The following is a 7,874-nucleotide window of genomic DNA, read 5'->3' as shown; positions in this document are numbered from 1 at the left end:
GAGAGAGAGAGAGAGCGAGCGAGAGAGAAAAGAGCAATCTTTCTACCGGTTATATTCACTCGTAAATAGCCTCATCTTCCGTCCCTTTCTCTTTCTGCACGAATCCACAATATCCTAAACGTACCACCGACCGTTACGTTACTCTCGATGGTGCAATATTTTTCGAAGCTCGATATTTCATACGTTTATGTACTATCGCCAAGCAGTGTATAAAGCACGTTTTATCACGTGTTTTAAAGCAAATCCCGATGGGGAAAAAACTTGGTCTATGAAACCAGAATTTACCATTCAGAATATCTTTTCCATCGTTATGACAATATCGGTAACAGTAATAACAGATATATACCTGGCGATATTCATATGTGCCTCTTCTCTGTCTCACCGTATGTCGCGTGTCACGCATCCACGGTTACTTATCCGGTTGGTCGCACCATTCACGAGCGACGCATTAATCTCCCCTCACCTCTCCGTCCTTAAATTTAACACGGTCCTTAAATTTAATTTGTACTGTCGTCGAATGAACAAGCGTTTACATACGATTCGATTTCTATCGAGGAAGCGGGCCTGTACACTCGAACGATTCTCTCGCGGTTAATCTCGGTCGCAGGATCTTCGTGAGATATCTTAAGAGCACAGAATCAATTATCGCTACTTTCACCGCGTGGGCGCGCCGCATCTGGCGTGTCCGGCTCTCCCACATCCACGTATTCCTCTCGAGAGTTCCTGCGCGTTCCTGTATATAAAAGCGCGCCTATAAAGTGCCGCAGCAATCACTGCTACATACCGTAACGACAACATCAGCAAGGACAAAACTGTTGATATGCCCGAAAGAAATCCCAATGAAAATGCATAAATTTCACGAGTCGCCGATAATCCGTATATACGCGCGGCGCACCTGAGAACCCAGGGAGGAACACGAGATCGAGATTCGAAGGATCGAGATCGGAGGAAATCGAGAAAATTTATCGAGGAGAGAGAAATCTGCAACGCGTCGAGCGTTTCGCGCCGCTTTCATCGCGATCTCGCTGTAAAGTTTAATGAGATAAACGCGCATCCGAGCAATGACTCTTGCGTGCATGATATTCGAAAAGTATTTATGTACTTGAGAGACACGTGGTTTTACATATGCAAAAAAGATCGCATATCTATAAAGTCGTAATTTAGATGCATGTACTTCTCTTAAAGTTATGTAACGGACTTGAGCGGTTTCCGAGGATCCCGAAATAGGTTTGTCGTGTCTTGGTTACAGCTTCCGACGGAATAACCCGGGATAATCTCATTGTTACCATGTACGTAGGTGTTGTAGCAGCGGTAGTTTACGTAATCTCCCACGATATACACCGAGTGGATCTCGGAAAACGCAATAGAAAATAAAAGGACAATTCCGCCTATGAAACGATATGCGGTCCGAAATGATCGAACCACGTGAGAGCGCAGCTTACTCACCTCTTAGCTCGTCTTGAAATACTAATTGAAATTAGTGATAGATGACGAGTGAAAGGGAGGACGAAGAATGGAAAGGCAAACTTACCGAGGAAATAGGCAAACAAGAAGCCCGCTGAGTTTTCGGCTCGTTGTCGGCGATGACTGGCGAATATCTTTCGAGAGCAAGCGTTCGTGCGCATTTGTGTACGTAAGCATGTGTGAAGACACACCCGAGTAAACGAAAGAGCGTCTATAAGCAGTGATAGTTATTGAGGTGTCGATAGTGATGATGGGGAATCTTTGCGGTCAACTTCGGGATTCACTTTCGTCGGCCGAAAGTGGGATCAAAGTAAGACCTCTAATAACGATATCGCTTTACCGAGCGCTTAACCATCTGCAACCTAAATTTTTCCTCTCATTTCTAGACACTTTACAGACGTTTATGTATACAATTCCTAAAAGATTTCCAATCATGTGGAATAACATATATTTTTAAATTGTCAAAACATACATGATTTATACTCATATTTATCAATGTAAATTAACTACTTTAATTTCGGTTCAACTTATTTTTCATCTTTTTCTAATTGTAAGAGTTAAATAAAGAGTAAGTTGAATTGAGATTAAAAAGATAATCCATATTGATAGAAATGTACATTAAAAGTACAATTTGTCTGTACAATATTCATTTCGAGCTTGTTTTTATAAAGTAATCTAACGGACATAATTGTGCACCATGCCCATCAAACCAAGAAGGAAGAGGCATCGAATTGCGGCGATAAGAAATTGCTTGGAAAATTGGCTTATCCTGATCAATCGTCTGATCCTTGCTTGCGTTTTCCCAACCCTTCTCTGCCTTCGATGCGATGGCAAACGATATATTGACAACACCAACAAATCTGTCGCACTTATCGACAGAATATCTCTCTCTTCCTTCTATCTTATATTATATTTAGAAAAAAATGTACAACAAACAATCCGCTTCTCATATGTATTGGGTCGTCCGGAAAGTTCGTGCCGCAAAAGATTTAAATTTAATAAATGTATACTAAAATTTAAATCTTCTGCGTTTCAATTTTCCTTCAAAATCGAATTTTCCGGACGACCCAATATAAAGATTCAAATTACGAAATGATGAGAGAAATGTTTTCGTTACATATAATTATTTATTTTGTAAGTATATCTAACGAAAACTTTCTTATTTTTTTATTTAAAAAGAAACAATACAAACAGATAAATATAATAGGCTAATGAGAGTCAGCAACGAGTCATAAACGGTGCAATTATTTAATAAATAATATAATACTCAGATATTGGATTGATGTCTTCTTTATTTTGAACGTTTCGACTCTCTTTGGAGTCCTCTTCCTCAAGAATGATACAAGTATAATTAGCTCACACGTTCATAATGCCTAAATTACTCGCAAATTGACAAAGATGCAGCGTTGTTTTAATCTGACATTTTTTTAAAAACAAATCTTATTAAAATGATATATGCGTAAACAATTCAAAAGATTCACGGAAGCTTTGTTGAACATGTTAAATCTTAAAAAGTAGAATTGTTAAAATCAAATATAAAGATCACACATTTTTAGAACACATGTCCGTGTACAACGACGTATCTCAACGACTCAGATATGAACTGTTTTCGAAGTAAGACACGATCAATAGTCGTCTAAAATATTGGTTTAACAAAAAATTTTTTAATAATAATATCTCAAATGACGATACGGTTAGTGATCGTGTATCTTGGTTTTTATTACCATATATTGATTCTACGTCAGAGAAATTTTCGATTTGTAAGACACTATCATAAAATTAGCGTTTTTCAGCGATAACAAATGAAATAGATTTATAAAAATACAAAAGGATGCTCTTCCAAAATTTGATAATAAAAATGTGGTCTATAAGATTTGTTGTAAAGATTGTAATACATCGTATGTGGAACAAACATGCAGGAATTTTTCCAGCAGAATATCTGAACATCGTAGACATATAAAATTGGAACACTGACACTCTGTAATTACTGAACATCGTATTGAATTTTCACATGACTTCGATTGAGAGAACGTCCAAATTTTAGATAAGGAGAAATTTTTAAACAAAAGATTGATTTCGGAAATGGCATTCATACACATGCAAAGAAATGGATCTAATTTAGGCAGTCAGGTACAGAAGGTCTGCATCATATCTCTGCAGCGATGCTTGAAAATTTCTCTTGATTGATGTTAGAAATCTTTTTAGATTTATTAATTTATTTTGACAAAGTTTTATTGATTGACGAAAATGTAATAATAATTTTAACGAAATATGTTTTATATTGAATTTCTTTTTCTTTTTATTATGTAATTCTTTATTTTACAATTTTAATAATTTTGACAGTTTTTAATTTTTATACAATAATTTATTGCGATTTATATCGATTTGACTTAACAACTATATACATGTGTTTTGTTCGTCATATTTACAAATTTGCCTTAATGTTTACTGTGTGACCTCTTACTTCGAGAATGATTCATACCTGAGTGACACGTCGTTGTACGGACGTGTGTTCTAGAAATTTGTGATCATTGTATTTGATTTTAACAACTACTTCTACTTTTTAAATTTTAATATGTTCAACCAAGCTTCAGTGCAATGCTTTATATTCCGTGATGATAAGTCAAGTTTGAATTGTTTATGCATATATCACTTTAACAAGATTTATTTAAAAAAAATGTTAAATTAACAACATTGCATCTTTGTCACTTTGCGACTTAGAGCATTATGGACTTATGAGCTAATTATACTTGTATTATTCTTGCTGAAAAGGAGAGTCTAAAAAGAATCAAAACGTTCAAAATAAAGAAGACATCAATCCAATATCTGAGTATTGATTGTTCATTAAATAATTGCGCCATTTATCGTTGTTGACTCTCATTAGCCTATTATATTTATCTTTTTGTATTGTTTAAAATTCGAGAGTTCTAATATAATTATTGATGAGAGAAATATTTCGTTACGTATAATTATTTATTTTGTAGGTATGTCTAACAAAAACTTTCTTATCTTTTTATTTACAAAGAAAGTTCTTTAAAATGTTTTACCAAACATTTCTCTCAGTATGAATGTTGAGTGGAATCCTAAAATGATATAGTCTCAAATTTACTTTCGTGATATCTTCACATAGTGATTGCTGCCAGGCATATCTCTTGGAGGATGCCAACTCAGACTCGCGAGAGCGAGTCGTCGTGACGGCGCTAACACAGCGGGAATCTCGTTTCGAACGTTAACGAAGTTAGCGCGTGGTGGGCCCGCGCAAAACGCGCGCGTCATCGAGCGTAATGACCGATTACGCGGGACGAGTGTCATCGGCATACCGACCGTCCGGACCGACCGGGCGGCGCGGCGGGCCGACCAGCCATGACGATGACGTCGCGGCGTTACGCGCACGGATCGTTATTGAATTATACGCGATGCCCATAATCGAATGATCATTATGTCGAGTTAACGAGCTGCGTTAAAGGCAGCGGGACGTGGCTGTGCGGGTGAAGGGCGTCGCAGGATGTTGCGGACGTTGGTCACTGATCTTCCCTTCCTTCGTCCATGCGAATGATCGGTACATCGTGATCGCGTTAAACGGATTCGTGAAAGAATAATATCGAGTTGTTAATTTTTATCGAATGATTCACGTTTGATGTAGAGGATTCACGTGGCTAATGTCTCCTCTTCGCGTCTCGAATTTCTAATTTATTATAACGCGCCACGTAAAGATGGTCGTCGTGGAGCCGAGGTGGGGGTCCAATGGTCGGAGCGCAAAGAGTTAATTAATTGGCGTTATTTACCAGAGACGGCACACGATCCTTCTGAACGTATCGTTTCATTGCTTTCTTTCTTTCTGGCGCATCTTCCATCGCGACCTCGCGCTACACGAACACGCAGGACTCATCCACTCACACCGACGGTTACCCTGCCATCCCCCTCCCACGTGTCCATTAGAATATTAATGCGAATTGATGCACACGTGTCATTACCGTAATGAGTTGGTTGCTGCTGTCCATGAGTGTACAAAGTGTCGTCTGAAAAGCAATCACGAAATTGCGGGTGTCTCCCCGGCGCCTCTTCCGCTCCTTCCCGCGGCCCCGTCGCCTTTGCCCGTCGCCGTCCCTTATCATTCAAGTCCCCTTAGAGACCGCGAGGCCACGAGAAGCTCTCGTTTCCTCGGACCACGTGCGTTTCACGATCTGAGAGAAACACAACGTCCCAAATTCTTGAGAAACGACTTGGCTAAAAATATAAAGTTCGAGCATTCTGAGAATTAACTGTAATTCTTTAAATAAACAGTTGCAAGATGCACATTCACAAACGTGTTGTCTCGAGGACACGAAAGAGAATAAGCTAAGTGTTCCAAAATCAATTGACACGATAAGTCGGTTTCCGGTCGTAAGTGTCCATTACGAGAAGACATAAATTCGAAGGTGTCGAATACCTGTGAAATCGAAGAAAAACAGAGAAAAAAGGTCTCTTTCGGTCGTTTGAAGGTAACGGTGACTATTTCGACGTCTTCTTTCAGGTAATGATTATAATACGACCGTTATACGTCCTCAACTTCACCGGTTCGACCTATTTTCCAAAACGAAAACGCATCCATGGAACAAGGAAAGATATTAGTTTTTACTAAGGTATAGGTTGTAATAGAAATTAAATCGTTGTAAAACATTGTGTAAAACATTTTGTTGGCCTTTTTCACAAATTATTACCATAATTTTGCTTACCGATTTTATCTTACTCTTTAAAATAATTGTTTACGTGAATGAATAATATAAATAAGTAATATATTTATTTAATTTGATAATACAATCTTTTCTATGTGTCGAATAGAATAATGGATATAAGTATACAAATATTAATTTTATTTTCAAATCCTTTTATCAAAGTGTAAAAGTTGATGAACCGTTAGTGAATAAGTAAATTATAATACATGAGGAAATGCGCAATTCGTCCTGTGCTTATCGATCCTGTTTTGTTTAAGTCTTCGAAAATCCGCTTGGAAAAGTTCTGTGTTAATAAGTAAAGCTCATTAACATTTACACAGGCATATATATATATATATATATATAACAATGGTTTGAACCGATAAATCGAGGAACCGGCTAACTAATAAATGCTTTTGATTAATGTAGAACTACATCCCACAATAATGGGAATAAGTATGCATTAGAAAAAGTTGTTTAAAAATTAATGACGCACTTGATTGCGATTATTCTCATAAACTAGTGGAAAATTTTTAGATAAATAGAATTGCATCGATATTGATTAAGCTAATTAGTTCACATTTTATCTTAATCTGTTATATTTATTATAATTGTATATTACATTTGAACTAAAATGAGAAAACATGAAAGAGAGAAAATGAAAAAGTATAGAGAAAAAATTAAGAAAGATGAGAAGAAGAACAAGAGGAATAGTGAGAAAAAGGGAGAAGGGAACGAGACTGAGGGAAACGAAGGATGGAACTGTAGAAGGGACGGCTTTCGACGAACATGGGAACTATCGACGAAACGAGCTGTAAAGCGATCGTTAGAGAGCACACGGGAACGGTATGGTATATACGATCGTATCGGCAGCTAATGGACGTACAATTAACGTGGCGCGCATCTGCGATTGGATCTCCGTCAAATGGCGATAAATTAAGTTAATTAGCTCGTTACACGTATCACCCAGTGGTTCTTGATGCTGGTCGTAGTTTGACGAATGTGACGCTCGTTAATCGTTACGACTTGCCGGAGCCAAAGCCTTGCGAACTCGATCTTACCTCCTCGTCGCAAATAACACACTTCATGCCTGTATCAGTAAACTAAGAATGTAAATCAGCTAACTTTCGCGTAAATATCAAAGATCTTCAATCTCGAAAGAGACTCGAGTTTAACGGAATTGTTGAAAAATTGTTTTCTCGCAAGCGTCAAATCATCGCTATCGAATTATTAAAAAAAAATTTATTTTCAATATTCCGTTTATGGAAGATATCATTGCGGATGGCTTTGTTCAGAGCACGTAAACTCAACTTCGAGATTGGGTGACGTATAAGCGATGGAAGGATTTCACTCTTAGCGATGTGTACATCGCGGACTGCATCACCGAAGCGGCGCACTGGCGGAACGGAAAATAACGCATTAGCGGCAGCAGCTGCGTCCGAATTGAACTGTTATTCGAGAAAAGCGAGAGGGGAAGAGACCCTCGCGAAAATGTCGCGTTGCGTTGCAAGAATAAAACTAATCGCTAGAATCACCATTGCATATTGCTCGTGTTATACGTTTTCGGAATAAAAATCACACAATCACGATATCTAATATCTTCAAAGTCGACTCCGCGACTCAAGAAGAAGACAATGCGCCAGCGTGCGTCGCTACTATCAGTTTATCAGATGCTGACGGTGGCTGCAACAGCTGTTACCTCAAAGTATGGTAATC

The sequence above is a fragment of the Atta cephalotes genome (assembly GCF_000143395.1).
Source record: "Atta cephalotes unplaced genomic scaffold scaffold00019, whole genome shotgun sequence".
NCBI classification, from domain to species: Eukaryota; Metazoa; Arthropoda; class Insecta; order Hymenoptera; family Formicidae; genus Atta; species Atta cephalotes.
This window is presented reverse-complemented; position numbering follows the sequence as displayed.